Genomic DNA, 27,827 nt, shown 5'->3' on the forward strand with positions numbered 1-27,827 from the left:
TTTCAACAATACAAAGCTTTCCCCAATGCAACATAAAAAAGCAAATGCGGAAGTTGGGACTTCTTCTCAAAGAACTGGTAAAAGCAGGCAGGGGCATCGGGGGGGGGGGGGGGCTTGTACACCAGGAGGATCCTCCGACTCCGCCTAGACCTTGAAATCAAAGACGCACATTCAAGGGTGAATAAGCTTTGCATTGCCTGCTGACAGTGAAAGACTCCCCGCCGATTGTGGCAACTACATCTCACCTGGCCTTCTGATCTCATCAGGTTCTTTTCTGGAGAGGAAAAAAAGAAGAAAGAAAGAATGAATGAGTGAATGAATGAATGAATGTAGTACATTTATCCAAAAATGCATGAATCCAGCCCGAGTCCACAGGCTTCTCATTTACAAGTCCACAGTCTTTCATTTACAATGATTCTTTCTTTCTTTCTTTCTTTCTTTCTTTCTTTCTTTCTTTCTTTCTTTCTTTCTTTCTTTCTTTCTTTCTTTCTTTCTTTCTTTCTTTCTTTCTTTCTTCCTCTCTTCCTCTCTCTCTCTCTCTCTCTCTCTCTCTCAATGACTTTTCTCCATACCATGCACAAATTTTATAATGCCCACCTCCTATTAGTTTTGTAATTTTGTAAGGCTACTGAGACATAATTGCAATAAACTTCAAGGATGAACAAAAGGAAAATTTTTACACAGTAAGCGATTAAAAATATGAAATTCGATTCTAGAGGATGTAGAGATGCCCACAAGAACAGACAGGGGATTATTTAGATCCATGGAGGATGGGTCTATCTGAAGCTACTACTCATGGTGACTAAAGGAAACCTCCACATTCAGATAGATCAAGATGGGTGGCTGGGTTAGTCTGTCTGTAGAGTAGAAAACAGCAAGAGTCCAGGAGCACCTTAAAAGACTAACACAATTTGTGGCAAACTATATGGGCTTTCAGATACCTGAAGAAACGAGCAGTGTAGGGTTGCCAGCCTCCTGGTGGGGTCTGGAGATCTTCCGCTTTGACAACTGATCTCCAGCTGGCAGAGATTAGCTCCCCTGGAGAAAATGGCTGCTTTGAATGGCAGACTCTATGGCATTGTTCCATGCTGAGGCCTCTCCCCTCTCCAAGCCCCACCCTCTCCTGGATCCCAAAAGTCTCCAGGTATTTTCCAGCACAGACCTGACAACCCTAGAGCAGTGATGCATGAAAGCTCATACCCTGCTACTAAAAAGTATGTTAATCTTTAAGGTGTTACTGAATCCTTTCTCTTTCCACATTCAGAGGCAGTCAACTACTGAATCCCACAGCCAGGAGGCAACATCAGGGAAGAAGAAGAAGAAGAAGAAGAAGAAGAAGAAGAAGAAGAAGAAGAAGAAGAAGAAGAAGAAGAAGAAGAAGAAGAAGAAGAAGAAGAAGAAGAAGAAGAAGAAGAAGAAGAAGAAGAAGAAGAAATTGGATTTATATCCCACCCTATACTCTGAATCTCAAAGTCTCAGAGTGGTCACAATCTCCTTTACCTTCCCCTCCCACAACAGACACCCTGTGAGGTAGGGTTGCCAATCCCCAGTTGGGGGCAGGGGATCCCCTGGTTTGGAGACCCTCCCCCCGCTTTAGGGTCATCAGAAAGCGAGGGGGAGGGGAGGGAAATGTCTGCTGGGAACTCTATTATTCCCTATGGAGATTTATTCCCATAGAAAATCATGGAGAATTGATCTGCGGGTATCTGGGGCTCTGGGGGGGGTGCTGTTGTTTGGGGTAGAGGCACCAAATTTTCAGTATAGCATCTAGTGCCTCTCCCAAAAATACCCCCCCCCCAAATTTCACAAAGATTGGACCAGGGGGTCCAATTCTATGAGCCCCAAAAGAAGGTGCCCCTATCCTTCATTATTTCCTATGGAAGGAAGGAATTGAAAAGGTGTGCCATCCCTTTAAATGTGATGGCCAGAACTCCCTTTGGAGTTCAATTATGCTTGTCACAGCCTTGATCTTGGCTCCACCCCAATATCTCCTGGCTCCACCCCAAAGTCCCCAGATATTTCTTGAATTGGACATGGCAACCCTACTGTGAGGTGGATGGGGCTGAGAGGGCTCTCACAGAAGCTGCCCTTTCAAGGACAACCTCTGCAAGAACTATGACTGACCCAAGGCCATTCCAACAGGTGCAAGTGGAGGAGTCTATGCCTCAGCCTCTATGCCATTTTGTTGGGCCTACAGAGGAACTGGTTGGCCACCGTGTGAGACAGGATGCTGAACTAGATGGACCGCTTTGCTGGCCTGATCCAGCTGGGATCTTCTTATGTTCTTATAGCTCCTTTGTAGATCTAAAGTTCTCAATGTCCCCTTGTTGGAGGCCACAACAGTTAGCATGCATGAAGCTGGTTTCCAGTTTCTAGGAAAACAAAATAGAAGCCCAGAAGCACTAGGGTTGCCAGGTCAGACTCAGAAAATATCTGGGGAATTTGGGGCTGAGCCAGAAGACTTTGGGGGCGGGGGGGGGGAGAGCCAGGAGCAAGGGTATGACAAGCATGATTGAACTCCTAAGGGAGTTCTGGCAATTAAATATTGAAGGATAGGGGCACCTTCTTTTGGAGCTCATAGAATTGGATCCCCTGGTCCAATCTTTTTGAAATTTGGGGGGTGTTTTTTGGAGAGGTGGCAGATGCTATGCTGAAAAATTGGTGCCTCTACCTCAAAAAAAACAGGCCCTCCCGAGAGCCCCAGATACCCATGGATTGATTCTCCATTATACCCTATGGAAGTAGGTCTCCATAGGGTATAATGGAGTGCCCAGCAGATATTTCCCTCCCTCCCCCCCCTGCTTTCTCATAACCCTCAAGTAAGGGGAGGGCCTCCATACCGGGGAATCCCCTGCCCCCAACTGGGGATTGGCAACCCTAACTTAAAGACTAGCACCATTTGTTACAGCGTGAGCCTTTGTGAGTCAGAGCCCACTTTCTCAGATATGATGAGCAGAAAGAAAATCATAAAATGAGGAGAATTATTTTCTTTTGTTCTGTTATATCTGAGGAAGTGATCTCTGCCTCACGCAATCTCATATGGGAATAAAGGTCGTTAGCCTGCAAGGAACCAGTGGACTTCTGTTTTGTTTTGCTACAGTAGTCTAGCATGGCTACACCACTGGGATTTCTAGTTTCAAGGACAGACATAGATTTAGAATGTGACCATTAATTTAATTTAATATATTCAATCTTTGTTTCTGAGTGTATTTGTCTGCCTGGAGCCTTGGGTTTGAAGGAGTGTTGGGAGTAAAACAACAACAACAACACAGTTTTAATGAAATATTATCAGATTTGAGCAACATCACATTATTCTGCTTATCTCTGGTAGACACTGAGAGAAACAGCACTCCTTTTTGCCCAGGCTCAGTTGATGCAGGATGCGACATGTACTGCCTGCTAAGGAAATGCCATAAAAATGGCTTCCTGAAAACCACTCAATATCTGAGAAATCTGCTTTCCTTTAAAAAGTTGTGCCAGATATTTTGGCACACAAAACATCAGCCTTCTAAATGCTCTTTCAAAATTAAAAGAGAACAGAATCTCTTACGCAGGGACGTCTTTGTCAAAACCCAGGCCTCCGATTCATGCGATCGATAATATGATGTTGGTGTCGCCAGTCTCTTTTTCTTTGTATCTATCCTTTGCATTGTAGAGTCACAGCTGAATTAGGGTAAACTTCCAGAGTTTTCAAGGCAAGAGATGATGTTGAGAGGTGGTTTGCCATTTTTGCCTCTGCATAGTAACCCTGGACTTCCTTGGTTGTCTCCCACCCAAGGACTTACCCAGGCTGACCGTGCTTAGCTTCTGAGATATGATGAGACTGAAATAGCCTGAGCTATCCAGGTCAGAGCATCACCATTCTGCTGGCTAATAGTTTATCCTAGAAGAAACACAGGGATTTGCTAAGAATTGCCAAAGCCAAAGAATCAACTGTTCCCTCTCCCAACTCATAGTTTAGGGTCTCAGTATTTTTTTCTGTTGGAAAGTCTACTGCAGGGGTGGCCAAACTTCCTTAAGAGCCTCATGGAATAAACGTCAGATGTTTGAGAGCCCCAAGGAAGGAAGGAAGGAAGGAAGGAAGGGAGGAAGGGAGGGAGGGAGGGAGGGGGAAGGGAGAGAGGGGGAAGGGAGGGAGGGGGGAAGGAAGGGAGGGAGGGAGGGAGATGATGAAGATGGATGGATGGATAGATAGATAGATAGATGGATAGATGGATAGATGGTAGGGGGAAGAAAGCAACCTTAAAATGCATTCTCCAGGCTGCTGACTGGCTTGGTTTGGAGAAGTGATTTTAAAGAGAGAAATGCCTTCTCCGAGTTGGCCGATGGGACAGTGGGGGCTTTGAGAGACACACAATAGTGTGAAGGAGCCACATGTGACTCCCAAGCTAGTTTGGCCACCCTGGTCTACTGACACTAGGAAGCTATATATCTTCTGTAAAGAACTTTTCATTATTTCAGAAAAGGGATAATCTGGCAGTGCGAAGAACAGACGGAATCTGTATCATTTTCAGCCATTCCACTCTTCCATCACCAGCCTCAGAATGTGATAACCTACAATTGCCTTGGGGACAACAGAGAATTGCTTGGATCCAATGAAGCATTGCTGGAAACCAAAACAGACGTAGTGAAGTTCTGCTTGCGCAGTAGGTGAGCATTGCACAGCAGCTACCTCTATCCTCCATATAGTGCCTAGAAGGAAGTGTGTGTGCAGCGTTTAGGATATGTGCAGCGTTCAGAACTAGTGTGAGAGTTGCTCGCCCTTAGGGTTGCCAGCCTCCAAATGAGTCCTGGAGATCTCCTGCCATTACAATTGATCTCCAGATGACAGAGATCGGTTCCCTTGGAGAAAATGGCTACCAGGGAATGGGGACTCTATGGCATCCCTCCCCTCCCCAGGTCTTCCCCCAAAATTTCCAGGCATTTCCTCACCCAGACATGACAACTCTACCCTTCTGCTTGATTAAGGATTTTATTACAAACAAAACTCTTTGACGTGAGGCATTGGAAAAAGTGCAGAAAAGGGCAACTAGAATGATTAAAGGTTTGGAACACTTTCCCTATGAAGAAAGGTTAAAACGTTTGGGGCTGTTTAGCTTGGAGAAACGTCGACTGCGGGGTGACACGATAGAGGTTTACAAGATTATGCATGGGATGGAGAAAGTAGAGAAAGAAGTACTTTTCTCCCTTTCTCACAATACAAGAACTCGTGGGCATTCAATGAAATTGCTGAGCAGTCGGGTTAGAACGGATAAATGGAAGTACTTCTTCACCCAAAGGGTGATTAACATGTGGAATTCACTGCCACAGGAGGTGGTGGCGGCTACAAGCATAGCCAGCTTTAAGAGAGGATTGGATAAAAATATGGAGCAGAGGTCCATCAGTGGCTATTAGCCACTATATATATATATATATATATATATATATATATATATATATATATATATACACACACACACACACACACACACATATTGGCCACTGTGTGACACAGAGTGTTGGACTGGATGGGCCATTGGCCTGATCCAACATGGCTTCTCTTATGTTCTTATGTGATCCAAGTCAATATCTGGTGCGTCATTGCCAGCAGGGCTGGCCCTAGACTTTCTAGCACCCTAGGCAAGGCTAACTTCTGGAACACCCCCCCCCCACACACACACACACACTGATGACATTGCCAAGTCACAAGTCAAAATATGGTAGAAAGAGACCAGTATCACTGACAGCCACATGGTCCTTGCAATGCGTAGTCTGGGTTTCATAAATTAATTCCTTCACATAACCCAGGGACACCAGACCGCTGGTTGGGGTGGGGGATTGCTGCCTCCCTGGTCCCATTGCCTGCAGCTGCTCCGAATGGTGTTGTTGGGCAAAATTTTAAAAATGACACAAGTTGTGGCATCACATCAATTCCAGTAAAAAAAAAAAAAAGGAAGTGACAAAAGGTAGCTCTAGGCATTGCTGGAAACTCTATGATTTTACTATAGAGTTTCTGGTGATTCCTAGAGTTACTCTTTGAGACTTTTTTTTTTTTTTACCAGAAATGGCCACAGCCAATATTGCAGCCCCCAACAATATCTCTGCCCACAGTCCTTCTGCCAGTTTCCAGGCAGTGCTTAGCAACCCTAAAGAACACCTCAGAAAATAGCACTACACTTGGAACTCTGTTCTCTGTTGATGTTTCTGGGCCTCAGGACACGCCCATCTTTTGCATTTCCCCTAGCCAAGAGGCTGTCTTAATACTGTACAGATTGTGAGCCTTCAAAGATGAATGGTCGTAAACTCCTGCACTCTGATTTGGCGAAGAGCCTCAGCAATTGTTTCCTTTAATTCCCTCCAGGCTTCCCATACTTGATGTTTATTCTTTTACAAGCGCATTTCCACACTCAGGGATTTCTTTCTCATGTTCTGTTAAAGTGGTGTATAAATTAGAGCTTCATTTGGTAGATGAGATTAAAAACCAGGCTCCATCCTTTCGATTCTCAAAGTCATACTGACCTCTAGAGGGGAAAGACCCACACAGCAGGACATCAAATAAGAGAATTAAGAAGTGGGAGGAATACTAAGGAGGGCAGTGATAACAGTGCCCCTTCCTCACATTTGCAGGACTGCCAAAAGCACCGGAAGGGTCCAACCAAGTATTTAGACCTCCCTTCACATTCATCAGAACACCTATAAAAACTGGTGTGCTGAAGCAATGGTATTCCCAGTAATGATATATGGCTGTGAGAGTTGGACCATAAGGAAGGCCAAGGGCAGAAGAATAGGTGCTTTCAAACTGTGGTGCTGGAGAAGACTCTTGAGAGTCCCTTGGGCTGCATAAGATCAAATCAGTCAGTCCTAAGGGAAATCAACTCAGACTGCTCCCTGGAAGGTCAGATGCTGAAGCTGAAGCCCAAATACTTTGGCCACCAAATGAGAAGAGAGCACTCACTGGAGAAGACCCTGATGCTGGGAAAGACAGAAGGCAAAAGAAGAAGGGGACAGCAAAATATGAGATGGTTGGACAGCGTTACTGATGTAACTAACACAAATTTGAGCAGAGCGGAGGATGGTGAAAAACAGGAGGGCCCGGTGTGACTTGGTCCATGTGGACGCAAAGAGTCAGACTCGACTGTGCGGCTGAACAACAGCAACAAAAATGCTGCTGCGAACGGCCAGCCTGAAAAGGTCAAAAGGCTCCCCCACACTTTTGTCATTCCACAAATGCTGTCAAACAGAATTGTTCAGGAGGTCATTTTTATAGAGGTGGCCAGATCTTTTTTTGTAGGAAAAGTCCAGCAGGAACTCATTTGCATATTAGGCCACACACCCCTGGTGTCAACATTGTTCCACACAGGTCTTTTTTTATAGAAAAGGCCCAGCAGGAACTCATTTTTAATGTTAGGCCAATGACACGAAGCCAGCCGGAACTGTGTTCCTGTGTATTTCTGCTCAAAAAAGGCCCTGGAGATGTCAGGGCTATGTCCAGGCTAGCCTAATCTCATTGGATTAGGGGAGGGACGGTGGCTCAGTGGTAGAGCATCTGCTTGGGAAGCAGAAGGTCCCAGGTTCAATCCCTGGCATCTCCAAAAAAGGGTCCAGGCAAATAGGTGTGAAACACCTCAACTTGGGACCCTGGAGAGCCGCTGCCAGTCTGAGAAGACAATACTGACTTTGATGGACCAAAGGTCTGATTCAGTATAAGGCAGCTTCATATGTTCACATGGATCTCAGAAGCTGGTTAATACTTGGTCAGCCCTAGTTAGTACTTGGATGGGAGACCCCCAGGGAAGTCCAAGGTTGCTATGCAGAGGTAGGCAATGCCAAACCATCTCTGTTCACTACTTGCCTTGAAAACCCCTCAAGAAGTCACCATAAATTGGCTTGAACTAGCCAGCACTTTCCATTTAGGGTGGCCAACCAGCTGCCTATGAAGATTGCTCAGAAACGACAACTTGTTTCGAGGAATGCAGCCACGAGGTTGTGGTCTGATGGGAGGAGGGGACCAAAGTAGATAGAAATGAAAAAACATCAGGGGCTCCCATTGGGTTGCCAACCTCCACGTGGTGGCTGGATATATTCTGGGATTACAACTGATCTCCAGGCGACAGACAGGTCAGTTCACCTGTAGAAAATGGCCACTTTGGAAAGTGGACTCTAAGTCCTTGCTGTTGCTGTTGTTGCTTGATTAATTGCCCTTTCTCGGCTCATGCCAGGCTCTGGGTGATGTACAGCATACATTAAAAATGCTATATAATTAAAAAGAACACACAGATTAAGATAATAAAAAACTCAGATGACGCCCAATAGGTTTTTTCAACATGCTTGGACTACCAGGGCACCCTGCTTGGGGGTGGGGGGGGGGGGAGGAGGAAGCTTACAAAATGTTATACCACATTGAAGTCCCTTCCTTTCCCTTCCCTCCCCAAACCCTACCCTCTTCAGGCTCCACTCCCAAAATCACCAGGTATTTTGCAACTCAGAACTGGCAATCCTGTTTCCAAGACAGGTCATGCTATATTACAGGGGTGGCTAAACTTGCTTAACGTAAAAGCCACATAGAATAAGCATCAGATGTTTGAGAGCTACAAGATGGATGGATGGATGGATGGATGGATGGGAGCGAGGGAGGGAGGCAGACAGGCAGGCAGGCAAATAAATTGGTGGAGGGAGGGAGAGGTAGAAAGAAAGCAACTTTAACTTTAACTGGCTGGCTTGGCTTAGAGAACTGATTTAAAGAGACAAACGCCTTTTCCAAGCCAGCCGATTGGGTGATGGGGGCTTTGAGAGCCACACAATATGTGTGAAAGAGCCACATGTGGTTCCCAGACCACAATTTGGCCACCCCTGCAATATTATGACTGAATGGCAAATGACAGCACTTATAAAGTGAAAGGAACTGTGGACTATACCACTGATGAGACATATTATCTGTTTGCTGTATGTATTAACCTGCTGTCCCAGCACTATTTTCTACTGATGTAATAACATTCGACATTGTAACGAATGATGCAACCCTGTTTCCTGAATCGTAGCTGCATTCCAATATCATCTCCAATATTCTGTATTTGTTTACAGATATCTGTAAGCTTAGTGCAAGTACACTGCTTATTGGACGTCTCATCCTATTGATCACATTGACATGCACTGTGAAATCTGCCCTGAGTCTCAGTGAGAAAGGGGGATTATCAAAATAGTAAGGGGGAGGGGAAGGAGATATACCCTGTCAGCTTTTTGCTCACAACCTGGCGAAATCTGAGCCCCTGGGAATTTTGTACTACTATTCCTCTCCCTGACACACACCCTTGGGACCCCTGCCTAATGGAAGCCTAAATCATTAACAGAATAGCCCGTGCTCTGGTTGCCAGCTCTGGGTTAGGAAACTCCTGTTGATTTGGGGGGTGCAGCCCAGGGAGAGCGGGATTTGAGGGGGAGGGGAAGAAAAAGAAGACTGCAGATTTATACCTCACCCTTCTCTTTGAATCAGAGACTCAGAGCAGCTTACAATCTCCTATATCTTCTCCCCCTACAACAGACACCCTGTGAGGTGGGTGGGGCTGAGAGGGCTCTCCCAGAAGCTGCCCTTTCAAGGACAACTCCTATGATAGCTATGGCTAACCCAAGGTCATTCCAGCAGCTGTAAGTGGAGAAATGGGGAAATCAAACTCAGTTCTCCCAGAAAAGAGTCCGCACACTTAACCGCTACACCAAACTGGCTCTCAGGAACTCAGCAGTATATAACACCATCAAATTTATGCCTCAAATCAGCCATTTATACAAAAGAACTGATCTTGGTTGTCCGGAGAGCAACTGTCATAATTTAATTTAGTAATTTTTTTAGATATATATCCCACCCTTTCACACAAGTGGGCTCAGGGCTGCTTACAGCAGAAGTATAACATACTGACAGATTAAAATATAAAACATCTTAAAAGCATACAGCATAAAAATCTGAGGGCAATACAACATCTCAACCAACAGGGGTAAGAAGTCATGTCCGCACAGCAACGTACAGGCTAATGTCTGGCAACACAACACAGACACAATAATGGAAAAAATACTGGGGACGCAACTGGTAACACTAGGACGCCCGCCGGGTCAATTAAAAGCCTGGTGGAAGAGCTCTGTCTTACAGGTCCTACGAAACTTTGATAAGTCCTGCAGGGCCTGGATCATAGTGGGAGATCTCCAGGTGCCACCTGGAGGTCTGGCAACACAGCAGGAGAGACATGGCAAGGCTGAGGTCCTGGAGAAAACCGTGTGACAAAAAAACCCCTACACTTGTAACTCTATTTCAAAATATGATGCTTAGTTGATATTGCTATTCATAATAATATCAGAATTAGACAATACGAATTCATTGCAGCTCATTACAAAAACTTATTACATACATACACATTGGCTTCCATAAACTAATTGTTCCAATCAAGTCATAGGCTCATGAAATTACTCAATACAAGTCAAAGAATCCACAATGAAGAATAAGCTCTTCGGTACGAAAAGGTACTCCAGAAGGTACTAGGAGTTCTTCAGTTGTAAATTGTGACATGCTTCTTAGGTAAATCTCCGTGTGTTTCCGTAGCGACCTTCATCTGACACAATTATTCCATGAATATCTGGAACTAAATATATACAAAACATGAATGGAGGTTGGCAACCCTAGGACTCTCAAGTGGATTGCTGAATCTATTCTAGGGATAGAGTGGAGTGGAGCCATTCTGCTCTGTGCTCCGGACTGATGAGAGCGGAATCGAATAGTTCCACTCCTCTTTCCCTGAGAAAAGAAAATGTGGATGCATTCTGTCACCAGCCTCGTTTTAAATGCAAAGTGCTATTAAAAGCTGCACTTTGTTAACTTACTTTAAAAAATGTGTAAGGAAGTAGCTACAAAACCCCATCTCATCTCCTCTGAGCGCCAGAATGCCTTACAAATCCGCTTCATTCGTTTTTTATTAGAGGAGTACACAGAATGGTTGGTTCTTCTTTCTGATTTTTAAAACTCTTTTTTTTCTTGAATTGTCACTACTGCTCTGGAGGGGCTATGGCTTGTTGGCTTTGCATACAGAAGGTCCCAGGTTCAATCTCTGACATTTCCAATTTAAAGGATGATGGAGAAGGGGATGTGAAATATCTCTGCTTCTTCACAATTTGTTCTTCTTCTTCTTTCATGATTTACTCATTTCCCTCCCTCCTCCCATCAGCTGTACCCTGACCTGGATGGTTCAGGCTGGTCAGATCTTGGAAGCCGAGCAAGGTCAGCCCCTGGTTAGTATTGGATGGGAACAAGGGTCATTTCATAGAAAAAGAGGCGCTAGAGATCATTGCCACAACTCATTTGTCTATGCCACACACCCCTGGCATCACCGGAAGGTGTACTAAATTATATCATAAGAACAAAAGAGAAGCCATGTTGGATCAGGCCAATGGCCCATCCAGTCCAACACTCCGTATCACATAAGAACATAAGAGAAGTCATGTTGGATCAGGCCAATGGCCCATCCAGTCCAACACTCTGTGTCACATAAGAACATAAGAGAAGCCATGTTGGATCAGGCCAATGGCCCATCCAGTCCAACACTCCGTGTCACATAAGAACATAAGAGAAGCCATGTTGGATCAGGCCAATGGCCCATCCAGTCCAACACTCTGTGTCACATAAGAACATAAGAGAAGCCATGTTGGATCAGGCCAATGGCCCATCCAGTCCAACACTCCATGTCACATAAAAACATAAGAAAAGCCATGTTGGATCAGGCCAATGGCCCATCCAGTCCAACACTCTGTGTCACATAAAAAATAAGAGAAGCCATGTTGTATCAAGCCAATGGCCCATCCAGTCCAACACTCTGTGTCACATAAGAACATAAGAGAAGCCATGTTGGATCAGGCCAATGGCCCATCCAGTCCAACACTCTGTGTCACATAATAACATAAGAGAAGCCATGTTGGATCAGGCCAATGGCCTGTCCAGTCCAACACTCTGTGTCACACAGTGGCCAAAACCCCCAAGGGCCATCAGGAGGCCCACCAGTGGGGCCAGGACACTAGAAGCCCTCCCACTGCACCACCCCCCACCAAGCACCAAGAATACAGAGCATCACTTGCCCCAGACAGAGAGTTCCATCAATATGCTGTGGCTAAGAACATAAGAGAAGCCATGTTGGATCAGGCCAATGACCCATCCAGTCCAACATTCTGTGTCACACAGTGGCCAATCTATCAGCTCACCATCTCCCTTAAAATGCTTCTTGAATTACAATTGTCATAATAAAACCATACTCCCATCATGCTTTTTAAATTACTTTCTCCTATGTGGTCACAGTGGCATGAGGAAGATGTCCATTAGTCTGCTTTCTATGTTTTGGTTATCCCCCCCCCTTTTTTTTTGAGTGGGGAAAAATATTAGAAAGTTTGTCAAATCTTAGAGTTCAAAAAAATGCTCACAGGGGGGTTGAACAATGGAGCCCAGAGAAGCAAGTATTTGGGGTGAAAGGGGTTAAGAAAGAAAGCTCAATAAAATTTAGAGGTTTCAGAGCTCCACTCCTGTGAGTTCCTGTCCAAAATGAGGCCTCGGTGGGAGCCCTCCAAGGAATGCAAAAGTTGATCTGCAGAGGCAGGCAATGGCAAAACATTTCTGATTGTCTCTTGCCTTGAAAACACAAGAAGAAGAGGAGGACCTGGATTTATACCCCACTCTTCACTCCTCCTCCTCCACAGTGGGAGGCAGTGAGGAGAGCTTGTTTTAACCTCCTTCTCAATGCATCTGTAGTGGTATACAGAGTGGTAGCAGCCAACATGGATTCATCAATAGGGAATTTAAGCATTGCCTTCTTTGCTCCATGGTGGCCCCACCAGCTGTGCTAGAATTGCAACCCCCATCCCTAGGGTAGAGCCAGAGGGCTGCATTTTAGTCACCCTCAGCAATAAGGAATCAGAATGGAGATGGTTCCACATGATCCCTTTACTGCTTTTATCTGTCTCAGCTTAGGACTGGCATCCTTAGGGGGTCCTTCTCCCTATACAAGTCTCAGTGCAATACAGTCAAATGATGAAGCCTTGGGCCACATATATTTAAAGTGCAAAATACACAGTCTCATAATAAGAAGCAGGTCCTTCACTGCAGTAGCCCCTCAGGCTATAGAATTTCTCAGGAGAATCAAGAATTGATTATTGTTCCTGCCTGGCCACTGTGAGACAGGAACTTGGACTAATGGACCACTGATCTGATCCAGCAGAGCTTTTCTTATGTTCTTATTTCCAGGGCTTTTTTTTTTTTTAGCAGGAACTACATATTAGGTCACACACCCCTGATGTAGCCAATCCTCCAAGAGCTTACAGGGTCTTAGTGCAGGGCTTCCTGTAAGCTCCAGGAGGATTGGCTGCATCAGGGGGGGTGTGGCCTAATATGCAAAGGAGTTCCTACCTCAAAAAAAAGCCCTGCTTATTTCTGTATCATCCCGAAGGATCCTGAAATGAATTTCATTCAGAGGGCATCCTTTGATGCCACCATAATTGGACAACAACATGAGAGTAGCCCTGCTGGATCAGACCAGTGGTCCATCTAGTCCAGCATCCCATTTATAGCAGTGGCTAATCAGATGCCCTCAGGGAGTTCACAAGTAGGATCTGCTAGCAACAGCCATAACCTGATGTCTGCTCCCCAGCATCTTGATGACAAGAGGTATTCTGCCTCTCTGAACTTGGATGCTCTGATGATGTCATGGCTTCAGGTTGTTCACATTGTATTTTTTTTGTAGTCTTTAGTGATCTATCTCAATCTCATGGGACCCACAGTGAGTATGGGAAAACCAGCACCCTACTGATTTAACTAAGGGAATAAGCAGTAAATATGTTCACATTGTTTGGAGCAGGGGTGGAATTCTAGCAGGAGCTCCTTTGCATCCCCTGATGTAGCCAATCCTTCAGGAGCTTACAAAGCTCTTTTTTGTAAGCTCCTGGAGAACTGACTACATCAGGGGTGTGTAGCCTAATATGCAAAGGAACTCCTGCTAGAATTCCACCCCTGGTTTGGAGAGACGTGAAGTTAAAGCTACAGAAGTAGGCATTTATTTCTTTACTGGTGTACATACCACATTTCCTCCTATAAGGAACATATGCAATGACGCCACATGTTCTAGCTTCTAGACAGGGGTGAATCTGCTTTACGGTAAACAAGGATATCCTGTTAAGGGATACAGAAGGAGGTCTTCTCCTAACAGGCCTCGAAACAAACAATTCAAGACAGGCAAGTAGATGTTTTGTTTTGTTTTGCTGTCAACTCAGAGCTGACTTATGGTGACCCCTGGTGGGGGTTTCAAAGTAAGAGAAGTTCAGACTGTGGGTGCTATCACACTGGAAAATTGGCATGGTATTATCTCAGCTCCAAAATAGCCGCTTGAGTTTGGTCCATTTCCGGGCTATCAGACAGCCACCGTTGAAGCAGCAGGATCACAACAGCAGTCAATGGTTGGCCGTTCACACTGCTAGCGTGCCTTGACCATGGACCTGCCATGGAAAGGTGTTTTTTTTTTTTTAAAGACCCCTGGTGTTTGCGCTCAGGCAGAAAAGTGCACAAGCGCTCCTTGGAGCGGGGTTAGGGACACCCCCCCCCCCCCATGCACTGGAAAGAGCTTGGCGTGATCACACTGCTCTTCCGCTTATGAGTCGTACCCGGGTGTTCAGATGGCCAACGAATATGCAACCTAAATGCGATTCATGGGAAAACTACCGGGAAGATCCAGGTGGCTTTTTAATCCGGACAGGAGGTATCTGGAGATGGGGTGAGTATGGGTGTGGCCCGGAGGGCAGATGTGATCGTGTGATCGTGCACATTTAATCCGAATGGGAGGCGTGGCTAGGTCGGGCCATATCTCTTGTGTGATAACACCCTATGTTAAAGAGAAGTTCACCTCCATGTTGAGGTGGTTTGCCACTAGCTGCCTCTGCATAGGGACCCTGGGCTTCTGTAAAATACTGAGTTCAATGCATTGATGTTCAAAACAGGAACATGCGTTAACGATAACTCTGGAACAAGCCAAGATGGCCAGGCCACGACCTCTCTTATATGCATGCAAAAGAAGTACCCCCAGATCCCCATACCAAATCACAACAGTTGAGCTTCACGCCAAACGCACTCATTGGTCCCCATAGAGTCCAGGTCTCTTATTGTAGCAACGAGTCCCTAGCGCTCTGCTTGCCGTGTGCAGGGCTCTTTTTCTAGCAGGAGCTCCTCTGCATATTAGGCCACGCCCCCCGATGTAGCCAATCCTCCAAGAACTTAGAGGGTTCTTAGTACAGGGCCTATTGTAAGCTCCGGGAGGATTGGCTACATCAGGGGGCGTGGCTTAATATGCAGAGGAGCTACTGCTAGAAAAAAAGCCCTGGCCATGTGCATGCATGCTCCCACCAAACATGAAACTTAGTACACAACAGCTTCTTTGGTGGACTCCCATCCCTATGGTGATTAGGGTTGAGTCTGCTTAGCTTCTGAGATCTGCAGGGCAATAGATGGATAGATGGATGGATGGATGGATGGATGGATGACGTACCATTCACTACTTCTGTGCGTATTCCAAGGTACATGGAAGTTCAGCTGCAGCAACAACCCCACTTGAGCTTCTCTGCCAAACACCACTCTTTACGGTGCTTTCCATTATCTCAAGTATTACAGTTCCCAAAGAAATCACCACGGGGGAGAGGGGGGGACTCAGCGAAATTATAGGTGGCAGAGAAGTAACTCAACGATAAACCAGCAGGCAGCCCTGCTAATAATCTAATAATACTTTTCTCACATTAAGGTTGGTGTCACACTTAAAATAACAGACCCTTTTCATCCTCGCCTCGCAGCTTTCCAAATAGGGCTGTCAAGCCACTGGATGGATCCGTGTGCATGAACGTGTTCAAGGAGGGTGTCCCGGGCAACGGCAGCCTTCCCCATGGCAACCAGCCCCGGGAATGTTTCGCAAAACATAAATAAGGACTTCATGGCACAGTACAGAGAACATGAACTCCCACAGAGCAGACTTGCAGTTCCGCACTCGGTAATCGAGTCGCACTGCCAGTCAGTCAGGGAGAAAGGGTGGTTTCATTTTAGCGCTAAGTTGCTGTGCCCGATGAGAAAGCTTTCCTGTGTTGCACTTTTCTGGCCATGGCTGGCTACACCCTGGTAACCTCCCGTTTAGGTGACTTTAAACATTATGAATTGGATGCAGCTTTTTTGTTGTTGTTGTTGTTGTTAATGTTATCTTAGTTTAGTTTATTTATAGCCCATTTTTCTCTCTGAGACACAAGATGGATTACAGAGGACAGAAAGAGGGGGAAAAAACACATGAAATCATGCAGTACAGGACAGCAAATGAACAATGCAATAGGACTCGGAGTACAAAAAACAAATGATAATGCAAGCAAGAACGTGAACATGCAGCAACTACAGTGTACGATGCAAATGAACAATGCAACAGAGCTAAAAATACAGTTTCTTCATACCCAGCATTTCCTGTATGTTGCCTGTATTTTCAAACATTATTTGTGTCTCCATAGATCAGCATTGGGAAGGCAGCGTGGTGTAGCTTGATGTCATTGGATTGCAGAAGCTATGCAGGGTCAGTACTTGGAAGGGAGACCTCCAAGGAAGACTCTGCAGAGGGAGGCGGTGGCCGAGCACCTCTGCTTCTCACTTGCCTTGAAAGGCTGTGTTGGGGTTGCCACAAGCTGGCTGCGACGTGATGGAACTTTACACACACAGCACACCTACACAGGGCCAGCGCTAAGGAGTCGCCGAGGTAGGCTGTGACCTGGAGCGCGATCTGGTGACCTGCAAGACAGTCTCTCCCCTTATGTTCTGCCATGACAGCTGAGCAAGGACTTCTGCAAGTCTCCCCCTCCCCCGGACATGGGCAGAATCAGGAACTGCCCAGCCACGTGCCTTCTCCTTCAAGGCCCCCATCTTGTCAAATGATCTGTCTGAGGGGCAGACGATTGAAAAGTATATAAGTTGACCATTGAAAAATATATAATTACTTAAAGGTAAAGGCAGTCCCCTGTGCAAGCACCAGTCGTTTCCGACTCTGAGGTGACGTTGCATCACGACATTTTCACAGCAGCCTTTTTTTTCAGGGTGGTTTGCCATTGCCTTCCCCAGTCATCTACACTTTCCCCTCAGCAAGCTGGGTACTCATTTTACCGACCTCAGAAGGATGGAAGGCTGAGTCAACCTTGAGCCAGCTGCCTGAACCCAGCTTCCACCGGGATTGAACTCAGGTCATGAGCAAAGAGTTTGGACTGCAGTACTGCAGTTTTACCAGTCTGCACCATGGGGCTCCTATATAAATACATATACACATATATAAGTATTTATATAGGAGCCCCATATATATACGCTAATTTCTTTAGGGAGCTGTGGCTGATTTAAAAACCCGTTTTTTAAAAATTGGGTTTTTTTGGGGGGGGGCAAGTAGGTAGCCTCACCTAGGGCACCAAAAAGCCTGGCACCGGCCCTGCACATACCTATTATATCAGTGATTCCAAACATGGCACCCATGTGCTGTACATGGCCCATCAGTGGCTTCAAGCACACTCTTCCTTCATCCCCAAAGCATCTCTCCCCCAAGGCAAACAGCCAGTTCTGATCTTCTTCCATACCTCTGAAGGAGGAGGTGCTACAGAAAAGCACAGGCAGCCTCACCTTGGAACTTGGATCTTCTCAGCTTTCTGTAATTGGGCCCCATAGCAATCATTTTGCAGTTGGCCATGTCATGTTCTGGTAGTAATATTCTGGTAGAACCCATTCTCTGTTTTCAAAATTGCAATAATTCTTACAGGCTCTGCATGGCTGGGCTCCCTTTATTTAGGTTTGACACTAGTATCACACTGACATCATTTCCAGTACACCAGGAAGTGACATCAGTGTGTTGCTGGGGGATATCAGGGACACTCTGGTATTGGGGCAAAATGCTAGAGTTTAAAGTCATTACTGACCTATGGGATGACATCACATCATGACATTTTCTTGGCAGACTTTTTGTTTTGCCATTGCCTTCCCCCAGGGCTTTTTTTGAGCAGGGACGCAGTTTCAGCTGGCTTGATGTAAGGGGTGTGGCCTAATATGCTAATGAGTTCCTGCTAGGCTTTTTTAAACAAAAAAGTGCCTTGCCTTCCCAGTCAAGCTGGGTACTCATTTTACTGATCTTGGAAGAATGGGAAAGTGTAGATGACTGGGGAAGGCAATGGCAAACCACCCCATAAAAAAGTCTTCCGTGAAAACGTCGTGATGTGATGTCACCCCAGAGTCGGAAACGACTGGTGCTTGCACAGGGAACTACCTTTACCTTTAAGTGAAACAATTATTATGTCAGAGGGTGTGGCCTAATATGCAAATTAGTTCCTGCTAGGTTTTTTAAAACAAAAAAGTGCCCTGCCTTCCCAGTGAAGCTTGGTACTCATTTTACTGACCTTGGAAGGATGGAAGGCTGAGTCAGCCTTGAGCTGGCTACCTAAACCTGGTTCCCATCGGGACTGAACTCATTTTGTGAGCAGAGCTTGAACTGCAGTAGTGCAGCTTACCACTCTATGCCGCAGGGCATACATAACCATACGAACTAATGCCCCTGGCCATACATACATATCAGCCAATGACCTTGGCCTACACTTTCCCACCATCTCCTACCCACCTTGCTGGCCAGCTGAGCAGCTGTGGGGAAATGTCTGCTGATTCCCCACCCCCAGTGGGGGAGTTGCAAGTCTACTTGCATTATATGTTTAAATGACAAACACTGTACATATAAATACTGAAACAGGAAGTTTGGGATCTTAATTATGCCTCTCCAGGGCCACCAACAGAAGGAGGAGGCAGACTTTGAGAAAGAGAGAGAGTTCTGGAAGCGAAAGGGCTCGTGACAACATTTGCTAACCTTTACTGACAGTTACAAAGGAGCCCTAGATCGTGTGTTGCTGAGTGCTTAATAAAATGTCTGCTCTCACAAACGGATGACTGTCATCTCTGAGAAAGAATGTGCTTGGCTGAGCCGGTAGAGCTGGCTGCAAAGCGACACTGCTTTCCAAATTGCATTCAAAACCACACCACGTGCATTTACGGGGCAAACAAGTTTACAAAACCAGCCAAAAGAACGGGGAGAATGAAAAGCCTTGTGCAAACATTAACAAATATACAAACAAATGAACATACGAAGCTGCCTTACACTGAATCAGACCCTCGGTCCATCATAGTATTGTCTACTCAGACTGGCAGCGGCTCTCCAGGGTCTCAAGCTGAGGTTTTTCATGCCTATTTGCCAGGACCCTTTTTAGTTGGGGATGCCAGGGATTGAACCTAGAACCTTCTGCTTACCAAGCAGATGCTCTGCCACTGAGCCACCGTCCCTCCCCAATGAAACAGGGAGCGTTCACTGTTCCCTAACTGAGCAAGAGGGACTATTTGTTTGATTCTCTAGAGTGCAGCTGAATTTTCAGACACTTAGAGGTGCCATGTAGGGATGTGAACAGTTTTTCTTCTAAGCAGAGTTAGGGTGAGATAGCTCACAGTTTTTTAGCCTCCAGCTCACATATTTTTGCCTTAGCTCAGGGAGGATGGCCCCAGGGCAAACTTTAACGCCAGTAGCTCACAAAGTAGAATTTTTGTTCACAAAACTCCGCAGCCTAGAGGTAACATTGGTTGTGAACGCTGGGTTGGGAAATTCCTGGAGATTTGAGGGTAGAGCTTGGGGAGAACAGAATTTGGGGAGGGGAGGGGTCTCAGAAGGACTGTGATGTCACAGAGCCCACCCTCCAAAGCAACCATTTTCTCCAGGGGAACTGATCTTCGCAGTCTGGAGATCAGTTGTAATTCATGGAGAGCTCCAGGCCTCACCTGGAGGCTGGCAACCCTGGATGAGTTGCAAAAGTCTCAAAAGACTCAAATCTCCTTGCTTGTGGCCAAGTCTTTGCCATCACTAACTGAACTCGGGAAAGTAGCGGGCACCGACTGCCTTGCATAATTGGGCTTGTAATTGCTTCAAATTGCCGGATGGAAAAGATTATGTCTTTACGTTGTTTATTTCCAAAGGATTAGGAAGTTAATTGCCGAAATACCTTAATTACGACTCTCCAAAGCTCTGGGCTTTGTATGATTTTTGTGGCAGATAGTTCTGTTTTTATTAACTTCCTGGAAAAAAAGAGCAAAGAAAACAGGAATTGAGCCTACTGGTCAAAAGAATGTAATCTTCTTGCGATCCATTTATTTGGCAGTATTTATTTTCCTCCCAGCTGCACCAGGCCGATGAAGACAAATCCATTTCAGGCCGTGAAATTTTGTCTTGGTCCGTGAGTCAAGGCTGAAAAGTATGGTTATATCTATGTTAGATATCTTTCACTCAGAGTGGCTTACAACCTCCCTCCCTTCCTCTCCCCACAACAGACACCCTGTGAGGTAGGTGGGACTGAGGGACCTCTGGGGAAAAGACTCTTGAGAGAACAGCTCTGATAGAACTGTGACTGACCCAAGGTCACCCAGCTGGCTGCATGCGAAGGAGTGGGGAATGAAACCCGGTTCCCCAGCTTAAAGTTCACCGCTCTTAACCCCTACACCAAACCGGGTCTCGAAGCTCTCATTATGAACACACATGAAGTTGTCATATACTCAATCAGATCCATAGTCCATCATAGTTAATATTGTATACTCAGACTGCCAGCAGCTCTACAGTAGGCTTCCCAACCCTCCCGACCTGGCCGGGGACCCCAGGATTTCCAGCCTCTTCCCCCACGCCCCAAAAAAACGGAAGCGGGGGGGAGGGGGAAAACGGCGCCAAGGAGCGTGGCGAGCCAGAGCGGGCGATGCTGCTGTGCTGCTGCTGACTCTTCTCCGCTTCACCATAGCTGCTCCTCCGAGATGGGCTCAGGCTGAGCCCATCTCGGAGGAGCAGCTACGGTGAAGTGGAGAAGAGGTGGCAGCAGTGCAGCGGCGTCGCCCGCTCCGCTCCGCCTCTGAGGTGAAATCAGAGAAGGGGAGGGTGGAGAGAAGGAAGGCATTTAAAAAGTTGTGAGGTCCCTTTAATTGTGATGGACAGAACTCCCTTTGGAGTTCAATTGTGCTTGTCACACCCTTGGTCCTAGCTCCACCCCAGTGTCTCCTGGCTCCACCCCCAAAGTCTCCTGGCTCCACCCCCAAAGTTCCCAGATATTTATAGAATTGGACTTGGCAACCCTACTCTACAGAGTCTGAGGCAGAAGTCTCCTTGCTCCTTATAACTTGAATTGTCAGGGATTGGACCTGGGACCAATGTTCCCTCTAAGGTGCAGTCTTGTGAGCAAAGATTCTACTTTGTGAGCTACTGGCATTTTAAAGTTGTGAGCTGCTGCATAAATTAGTGTGCTCTGGGATCATCCTTCCTGAGCTAAGACAAAAAAATGTGTGAACTGGAGGCTAAAAATCTGTGAGCTAGCTCACACTAACTCAGCTTAGAGGGAACAGTGCCTGGGACCCTTTGCTTGCAAACCAGAGAGAGCCACTGAGCTACAGCCCCTGCTTATATAAGCAGATTTTTAAGGAAGCCAACAGTACATTAATATGCCTGCTCTGGAGTGTTTAAGGCTTTAAAGGTTAAAGCGCAGAGCTTTGGATTGGGTTTGGAAATGAACAGGTGATAGTGAAGATTTGTAAGTGCTGCTTGGAGCAGGCAAATATAAGGCTGGCAAATATAAGCAGGCAAATATAAGGCTGGCTTAGCACCAGACTCCATTTATTTTTTATCAGGAGTGGAATTCTAGCAGGAGCTCCTTTGCATATTAGGCCACACACCCTTGGTGTAGCCAATCCTCCTGGAGCTTACAATAAGCCCTGAGAGAAGAGCCCTGTAAGGTCTTGGAGGACTGGCTACATCAGGGGTATGTGGCCTAATATGCAAAGGAGCCCTTGCTGGAATTCCACCCCTGTTTTTGACCATTAGATCAAATGGGATTCCTTTATCTGTACCAAGGACACCCCCTTTCTGAAGACGTTAGACCAGAGGTCCCCAACCCTTTTGAGCCTGCGGGCACCTAGGCAGTTCTGTCACGAAATGAGGGATGCAGCCACAAAATGGCTGCTTAAGGAAGTGGAACCAGCCACAAAATGGTTGCTGCATCTTACCGCCAGTCCTACAGTGATAGGGATGCCACCTGGCCGGCAGGGGAGAAGCCCGGTCCCCAGAAGCGACCACTGGCAGCCACCCCTCTCCTGAGAGATTTAAAGGGCCCTCCAACTGATTAGCAGGAGCACTTCTGTGTGATGTCATCACATTGGGGACATCCCCTCCCCCTCCCAGAATGCCTCCCAAAGTCCCTGTCCGGGCAGAGGCAGGACCTGGAAACCCTCCACAGTGAAGATCTCCATGCTGGATCAGCAGCTGCTTCCAAAGCCGTGTTTTTAAAAAAAATCTGCATAGCCAGTCAAATCTCCAATGACCAATCAGAAGCCTTGTTGGGCAAATACTCCCCCTTGGCCCCACCCACTTACCAAAGCACTTGGCGGGCACCAAGAAAAGTGCCCACAGGTGTGGACTTCCGAGATTTGGAGAATGCTGAGCTGACCTGCCTCTCTAAGGGGGGCAGACTGGAGCTTCTGTTTGGGGTAGTAAAGGGCAAATTTTTGCCTTCTGCCTACTTTTCTCAGTGAGAGATTAGTCCAAGATATGCATAGGAAACTTTGAGGTGATTTACCTTGGCTAAAAAGGAGTCCCTGGGCGGAGGGGGCTCCATTGAGGCTTTGAGGGATCCCCAGAGAAGAGTTGCATATTCATCATCTGCAGAAGCTTACAGAGTCATTTATTTGACATAAGCTTGACAAGATCCTAATCTTCTTTGAGACTGCTAAACATATGATGCTGTACGAGACCAGTGTTGATCTGGATAACCTTAGAAAAAGGTACTGATTGCTATCTACCATTCCGGGACTATTTTAAAGCAAACAAAATAATATTAGAAGGTGGGAAAGAGAAAGCTTGAAAGCTTGGAAGAAGAAGAGGAGAAGGGGTGAATTTTGGACTTTGTTAAATTAAGGACAGTGTTAAAAATTGGAAAGGAATTTATTGTTTTGTCTACCTGCGGTCATGGAGTGAAAGCAACATCGTCAGAGATCTGCAGTTTCTACAGTCAACACAAGAAATACGTCAAGTATCATGAGACTTTGTTACCAGTGAGAACGTGACTTGGGGCAAGCAAAGCAGGAAGTAACTATTGAAGAAGTGGACCTACTCTAGGATTGTATTACCATAGAAAAACATCAGCGGCCACTACTGGGAGGCTAAATTTTAAAAAAAATTAATATCTGAGCCTGGGAAGGTCGGAGGACGGCGAAATTAGGCTTATTTGAAAGAAAAGTGCCCACAGGTGCTAGGGTGCCCACGTTTTCCTGTGCAAAATGAAAACATCGACTCACAAATGATTGCTAAAGTGCATTGAAAGTGGATTATTCAGTGTGTGTGAAGGAAGAAGAAGAAGACTGCAGATTTATACCCTGCCCTTCTCTTGAATCAGAGACTCAGAGCAGTTTACAATCTCCTGTATCTTCTTCCCCCACAACAGACACCCTGTGAGGTGGGTGGGGCTCAGAGGGCTCTCACAGCAGCTGCCCTTTCAAAGACAACTCCTGTGATAGCTATGGCTGACCCAAGACTTTTCCAGCAAGTGCTGGTGAAGGAGTGGGGAATCAAACCTGGTTCTCTGAGATAAAAGTCCGTACGCTTAACCACTACACCAAACTGGCTCTTGAGTCAGACTTGCATGAAGTCTGAGAGCCAGTTTGGTGTAGTGGTTAAGTGTGCGGACTCTTACCTGGGAGAACCGGGTTTGATTCCCCACTCCTCCACTTGCACCTGCTGGAATGGCCTTGGGTTAGCCATAGCTATCACAGGACTTGTCTTTGAAAGGGCAGCTGCTGTGAGAGCCCTCTCAGCCCCACCCACCTCACAGGGTGTCTGTTGTGGGGGGAGAAGATACAGGCGATTGTAAGCTGCTCTGAGTCTCTGATCCAAGAGAAGGGCAGGGTATAAATCTGCAATTATCCTTCTAAAAATGCAGGGCTTTTTTTAGCAGGAATGCACAGGAAATACAGTTCCAGCTGGCTTGGCATCAGGGTGTGCGGCCTAAAATGCATATGAGTTCCTGCTGGGCCTTTTCTACAAAAAAAAGCCCAGTATAAATGTAGAACTAACGACCAATGAACTTCAAGCTGCGCTGATCAAATTTGATCTAGAGAAAGGTACCAATCGGCCCTTACTATATGACATCGAAATTATGCCAGCTGGTGAAAACTACAAACAAATGGTGCCTTACTATTTACAGCACTTGAAAAGAGCAAGTCGAGAGTTCATGTTAACTGTGTACTTTCAGCCAGCTAGGCCATCTCGTTTGGGTCTCTTTAATCCATGCGATAAATCGTACCGCGTGGCATTTACCTGCCCTACCTGCATCAGCTCTAGGACATCTCAAATGTTCCACCTTAGACATGAAGATGTCACACAGTTATTTATAGACCTGCCAGGTGTGTCTTACAGACTCAGAGAGAGTAAACAACTTCTATGAGTCATAGAAAGATGAGATTGGGGTGGGGGGGGGGGAGAGGCACCGTTGAAAATGAAATGTCCAACAGAGAATGGAAACAGATGTCACACAACGATAATGCCCAGAGCCAGTTCCTCACTTGCGATGGGATGCTGCAAGGGCAACTTGTCTTATGCACACACAGGGTTGTTTGTAGTTGTTGTTTTGTAGCGGGAACTGCTTTGCGTATTAGGCCACTCCCCCTGATGTAGCCAATGCTCCAAGAGCTTACAGTAGACCCTGTAAGAAGAGAACATAAGAACATAAAGGAAGCCATGTTGGATCAGGCCAGTGGCTCATCCAGTCCAACACTCTGTGTCACACAGTGGCCAAAAAACCCAGGTGCCACCAGAAGGTCCACTAGTGGGGCCAGGACACGAGAAGCCCTCCCATTGTGCCCCCCCCCCGAAGAACCAAGAATACAGAGCATCACTTGCCCGAGACAGAGAGTTCCAACAGTATGCTGTGGCTAATAGCCACTGATGGACCACTGCTCCATATGTTTATCTAATCCCCTTTTGAAGCTGGCCATGCCTGTAGCCACCACTACATTCTGTGGCAGTGAATTCCATGTGTTAATCACCCTTTGGGTGAAGAAGCACTTCCTTTTATCCATTCTAACTTGACTGCTCAGCAATTTCACTGAGCGCCCACAAGTTCTCGTATTGTGAGAAAGGGAGAAAAGTACTTCTTTCTCTACCTTCTCTATGCCATAATCTTGTAAACCTCTATCATGTCACCCCGCAGTCGACGTTCTCCAAGCTAAAGAGCCCCAAGCATTCTAATGTTCCTTCATAGGGAAAGTGTTCCAATCCTTTAATCATTCTAGTTGCCCTTTTTTTGTACTTTTTCCAACGCTATAATATCTTTTTTGAGGTGTGGTGACCAGAATTGTACACAGTGCTCCAAATGAGGCCACACCATCGATTTATATAGTGGTGTTATGATACTGGCTGATTTGTTTTCAATTCCCTTCCTAATAATTCTCAGCATTGCATTCTTTTTTTATTGCAATCACACACTGTCTCAACAGGCCTGTAAGCTCCAGGAGGATCAGCTACATCAGGAGTGTGTGGCCTAATATGCAAAAGAGTTCCTGCTACAAAAAAAGCCCTGCACACATATATCAGCAAGTTGTCATTGAACTGCCAGTCTGGTTTTCTCCCAAAAAAATTGTGCTGGACATTAATTCTACTCTTCCTTAAATCTGACTTGACAAGAAGGAGATAAAATTAATTCTGGGAGTGGAGCATGTACTTTTTGTTACATTTTATCATCCCTTTGGTTTATTCAGGCATTGATGCCACACTGCAAAAAAGCCACAAAGCATTCTTGGTGTGTTCATTCTTTATATTTATTGTTTGGACTTTGAAGCCACCCTTCCATGCAGGCAGGGCTCAGGGCGGTTTACATCAGAATAAAAACACCATAATCTAAACCCAATTAAATTAAATTAACATTAAAACATGATACAATTCCAGAGAAAACAGTTCCAGATGGTGAATAATTGAAATTGAAATTGCAACTCCCCAAAGCCTCTAAGGGGCAGGAAAGGGGGTGGGTGAGAAATCATACTGGTGATTTCATCTGCTTTCTCTTTTTGTGGATTTGCTCATATATTTGTGCCACTGGTAAAATCCACACCCAAAGGATCTTGATACAACCGTACATACAATTGTGGAAAGGTTGCATAAGGTTCAAACCCTAGTTAAAAATCAACAGAATGGAGAAAGGTGTGTTATGATGAGAAAGAGGCTCCTTAACAGTAAAATGTTAGAAAGAGTGCCAAACCCAACCTAAGCATTTACAGAGAGGAGAAGGGTGCATTCCTGTCAGAAAGAGAAGAAGAAGAAAATATTGGATTTATATCCCGCCCTCCACTCCGAAGAGTCTCAGAGCGGCTCACAATCTCCTTTACCTTCCTCCCCCACAACAGACACCCTGTGAGGTGGGTGGGGCTGAGAGAGCTCTGACAGAAGCTGCCCTTTCAAGGACAACCTCTGCCAGAGCTATGGCTGACCCAAGGCCATGCTAGCAGGTGCAAGTGGAGGAGTGGGGAATCAAACCTGGTTCTCCCAGATAAGAGTCCGCGCACTTAACCACTACACCAAACTGGCTCTCAAAGTGGCTCTTTCATAGATTTCTGTAGAATCATTGAATCATAGAGTTGGAAGGTGCCTCCAGGGTCATCTAGTCCAACCCCCTGCACAATTCAGGAAACTCACAGATACCTCCCCCTAAATTCACAGGATCCTCATTGCTGTCAGATGGCCATCTAGCCTCTGTTTAAAAACCTCCAAGGAAAGAGAGCCCACTGTGAAGCTCTTTGTAAAATATTGGTATGAAAGATTACAGTAATTCTTGAAAAAGAGGATATTGAAATAGGAAGACATCCATGGTTACCTGCTGGGGCACTGGATTCTTCGTGAATTGACTGATTATTGAATATAGCTGTGGCACATGGAGGTTTTTCAGAGAATTCTTTGTTACTGAGATTCATTCTCAAGAAGATTGTGTACTATAAAATAGAATGTTTACTAGAGCATAATCACTCTGTATAAGGTTATAACAGGGGTGGGTGAACTTGCTTAACATAAGAGCCATATAGAATAAGCATCAGATGTTTGAGTGCCAGAACATCAGAACCACAAGATATGAACAAACGTCAAGGAAGGGAGGGAGGGAGGAAATGATGAGGAAAGCAACTTTAACATTAAATGCATTCTATAAGCCACCAGCTGGCTTAGCTTGGAGAAGCAATTTAAAGAGACAAATGCCTTCTCCAAGCTGACTGATGGTGGGGCAGGTTCAAAAGCCACACAATATGTGTGAAAGAGCCACATGTGGCTCCCGAGCCAGTTTGGCAACCCCTGGGTTATAAGAACACCCTATATTTGCTTAGAACAAACGTAACACTCTTGAAACTCCAGGGGGAAGCTGGAGATCTCCAGGCAACACAGATCAGTTCACCTGGAGAAAATGGCCACTTTGGAAGTTGGACTCTATGGCATTATGCCCCACTGAAGTCCCACACCTCCCAGATGCCACCCTCCTCAGGCTCCACCTCACAATCTTCAAATATTTCCCAACCAGGAACCGACAACCCTATTTACGTGGCCTTGTATGCATTGGTGGTGGTGGTGGTGGTGGTGGTGGAAAGTGCCATCAAGTCACAGCTGACTTATAGTGACCCCATGAGGTTTTCAAGGCAAGAGGTGCTTTGCCATTGCTTGCCTCTTGCATCATGACCCTAGTATTTCTTGGTGGTCTCCCAT

Source organism: Heteronotia binoei, chromosome 6 (assembly GCF_032191835.1).
Source record: "Heteronotia binoei isolate CCM8104 ecotype False Entrance Well chromosome 6, APGP_CSIRO_Hbin_v1, whole genome shotgun sequence".
In the NCBI taxonomy this organism is placed as follows: Eukaryota; Metazoa; Chordata; class Lepidosauria; order Squamata; family Gekkonidae; genus Heteronotia; species Heteronotia binoei.